This window comes from Nycticebus coucang, chromosome 2, assembly GCF_027406575.1.
Source record: "Nycticebus coucang isolate mNycCou1 chromosome 2, mNycCou1.pri, whole genome shotgun sequence".
NCBI lineage: Eukaryota > Metazoa > Chordata > Mammalia > Primates > Lorisidae > Nycticebus > Nycticebus coucang.
Genome location: NC_069781.1, coordinates 62383 through 66134, shown reverse-complemented (window position 1 = coordinate 66134; position 3752 = coordinate 62383). Strand labels below are relative to the sequence as shown.

General features: G+C 42.2%; 1 pseudogene across 1 annotated transcript; it reads right to left on the bottom strand.

The window, feature by feature from the left end:
• Positions 1–1791: 1791 nt before the first annotated feature.
• On the bottom strand, positions 1792–2888 carry LOC128562199 (glyceraldehyde-3-phosphate dehydrogenase-like; annotated as a pseudogene). The gene has a single exon (XR_008373378.1). The product of XR_008373378.1 is annotated as a glyceraldehyde-3-phosphate dehydrogenase-like (transcript).
• Positions 2889–3752: the final 864 nt, after the last annotated feature.

Genomic DNA, 3752 nt, shown 5'->3' with positions numbered 1-3752 from the left:
AATGTCCCTTTTTTTTATTTTTATTTTTTGTAGAGACAGAGTCTCACTTTATGGCCCTCACTAGAGTGCCGTGGCCTCACACAGCTCACAGCAACCTCCAACTCCTGGGCTTAAGCGATTCTCTTGCCTCAGCCTCCCGAGTAGCTGGGACTACAGGTGCCTGCCACAACGCCCGGCTATTTTTTGGTTGCAGTTTGGCTGGGGCCGGGTTTGAACCCGCCACCCTCAGTATATGGGGCTGGTGACTTGCTGACTGAGCCACAGGCGCCGCCCCAAGAAATGTCCCTTCTATACCAATTTTCTTAAGCGTTCTGATTATGAAGGGATGCAGGATATTATCAAAAGCATTTTCTGCATCAATTAAGAGAATCATATGGTCTTTGATTTTTAATTTGTTTATGTGCTGAATTATATTTATAGATTTATGTATATTGAACCAGCCTTGAGACCCTGGGATAAAATCCACTTGGTCATGATGTATAATTTGTTTGATGTGTTCCTGGATTCTGTTTGTTAGGATCTTGTTGAATATTTTTGCATCAATATTCATTAGTGATATTGGTCTATAATTTTCTTTTCTTGTTGGGTCTTTTCCTGGTTTGGGAATCAAGGTGATGTTTGCTTCATAGAATGTGTTGGATAGTATTCCTTCTTTTTCTATATTTCAGAAAAGGTTGAGTAATATAGGTACTAGTTCCTCTTTAAAGGGTCCTGGGCTTTTCTTTTTAGGGAGATTTTGTATAGTTGATGCTATTTCAGAATTTGATATAGGCCTGTTCAACATTTCCACTTGATTCTGGCTAAGTTTTGGAAGGTGACATGATTCCAAGTTTTGGTCAATTTCCTTCAGATTTTTGTATTTCTGAGAATAAAGTTTTTTGTAATATTCATTAAGGATTTTTTGAATTTCTGAGGAGTCTGTTGTTATTTCGTCCTTGTCATTTCCAATTGATGAAATTAGAGATTTTACTCTTTTTTTTTTTTTTCTGGTTAGGTTAGCCAAAGGTTTATCTATTCTATTGACCTTTTCAAAAAGCCAACTTTTTGATTTATTGATCTGTTGTATAATCCTTTTGTTTTTAATTTCATTTAATTCTGCTCTAATTTTGGATATTTTCTTTCTTCTACTGGGTTTGGGGTTGGAATGTTCTCCCTTTTCTAATTGCTTGAGATGTCCCATTAAATTGTTAACTTCCTCTCTTTCCATTCTCTTGAGGAAGATTTGCAGTGCTATAAAATTCCCTCTTAGAACTGCCTTTGTGGTATCCCAGAGGTTCCGATAATTTGTGTCTTCATTGTTGTTTTGTTCCAAAAATTTGGTAATTTCCTTCTTAATCTCTTCTATGACCCAGCTATCATTCAGCATAAGGTTATTTAATGTCCCTGTTTTTGTATGAGTATGCAGATTCCTGTTGTTACCAAGTTCAACATTTATTCCATGGTTGTCCGAGAAGATGCAAGGAATAATTTCTATTCCTTTCAATTTACTGAGGTTAGACTTGTGACCTAACCTCAGTAAATTGTGATCGATTTTGGAGTATGTTCTGTGGGCTGATGAGAAGAATGTGTATTCAGTTTTGTTGGGATGAAATGTTCTGTAGATGTCTGTTAAATCCAAATGTTGGATGTTTAAGTTTAAATCTAAAATTTCTTTGCTCAGTTTCTTTCTTTCTTTTTTTTTTAATTCAGGGAACTTTATTGACGTTACATGACTAGGTGGGGCTCCTTAGGCCCCTCTTGTTCTTGAGGGGGTCTGGTGTGGAAACTGTTGAGGGGAAATTCTCAGTGAGGTGGGGGACTGAGTAGGCAGGGGCACCCCAGCAGCTAAGGGCCTTTCTCTTCCTCTCGTGCTCTGGCTGGGGCTTGTGGTCTGGGGGTTCTTACTCCTTGTAGGCCATGTGGGCCATAAGATCCACCATCCTGTTGCTGTAGCCAAATTCATTATCATACCAGGCAATGAGTTTGACAAAGTGGTCATTGAGGGCAATGCCAGCCACAGCATCAAAGGTGAAAGAATGGGTGTCACCACTGAAGTCAGAGGAGATGACCTGGTGCTTGATATAACCCAGGATGCCCTTGAGGAGGCCCTCTGATGCTTGCTTCACCACCTTCTTGAAATCATCTTATTTGGCAGCCTTCTGTAGACGGCAGGTGAGATCCACGACTGACACGTTGGCAGTGGGGACCCGGAAGGCCATGCCAGTAAGCTTCCCATTCAGCTCAGGGATGACCTTGCCCACAGCCTTGGCTGCACCAGTTGAGGCAGGGATGATGTTCTGGAGAGCCCCACGACCATCACGCCACAACTTCCCAGAGGGGCCATCCACAGTCTTCTGGGTGGCAGTGATGGCATGGACTGTGGTCATGAGTCCCTCCACAATGCCGAAGTTGTCATGGATGACCTTAGCCAAGGGGGCTAAGCAGTTGGTGGTACAGGAGGCATTGCTGACGATGCAGAGGCTGTTTTTGTACTTCTCATGGTTCACACCCATCACAAACATGGGGGCATCAGCAGAAGGGGAAGAGATGATGACCCTTTTGGCACCCCCCTGTAGGTGAGCCCCAGACTTCTCCATGGTGGTGAAGACACCAGTGGACTCCACAACATACTCTGCGCCTGCCTCACCCCATTTGATTTTGGTGGGATCTTGCTCCTAGAAGATGGTTATGGGATTTCCATTGATGACAACATTCCCGTTCTCAGCCTTGACTGTGCCATGGAATTTGCCATGGGTGGAATCATACTGGAACATGTAGACCATGTAGTTGAGATCAATGAAGGGGTCGTTGATGGCGACAATATCCACTTTGCCAGAGTTAAAAGCAACCCTGGTGACCAGGAGCCCAATACAACCAAAGCTGTTTATTCCGACCTTCAATTTCACCATGGTGCCTCAGGGATGTGGCTGGCGCTGCACTAGAAGAAGTGGCTGTCTGACGAACGGGAGGACCAGAGAGCCTGCTCAGTTTCTTATTGGAGGATCTATCCAACACTGCCAAAGGAGTGTTGAAATCTCCGACTATTATGGAGGTGGAGGAAATCAAGTTGCTCATGTCTGTTAGTGTTTCTCTTATAAATTGTGGTGCATTCTGGTTGGGTGCATATATATTAAGAATTGAAATCTCATCATATTGAGTATTACCCTTAACATATATGAATTGACCATTCTTTTTCTTTTTTTTTTTTTTGTCCAGGGCTGGGTTTGAACCCGCCACCTCCAGCATATGGGACCAGTGCCCTACTCCTTGAGCCACAGGCGCCACCCTGAATTGACCATTCTTATCCTTCCTTACTTTTGTTGGTTTAAAGAGTATTGTATCTGCAAATAGAATTGCAACACCTGCTTTTTTCTGATTTCCATGTGCCTGAAATATAGATGACCATCCCTTCATCCTGAGTCTATATTTATCTTTTAAGGTAAGATGAGATTCTTGTATGTAGCAGATATCTGGCCTGAGTTTTTGTATCCAGTCAGCCAACCTGTGCCTCTTTAAAGGACAATTTAAGCCATTCACATTAATGGAGAATATTGATATGCCTAGTAGAATTTTGGGTATCGAGTTTTTCGAAAGTGCAGTGGACATTTTTAATCCTTTTGCCACTGTGGAAGTTGGAGTTTGATCAAAAGTTTCTGAGTGAGTTTACTTTTGTGGTGGAGGATTGCGCTGGTCATTATGGAGGATAGGTCTGGGAATGTCTTGGAGAGCTGGTTTAGTTATGGCAAATTTCTTCAACATGTGAATGTCATTTA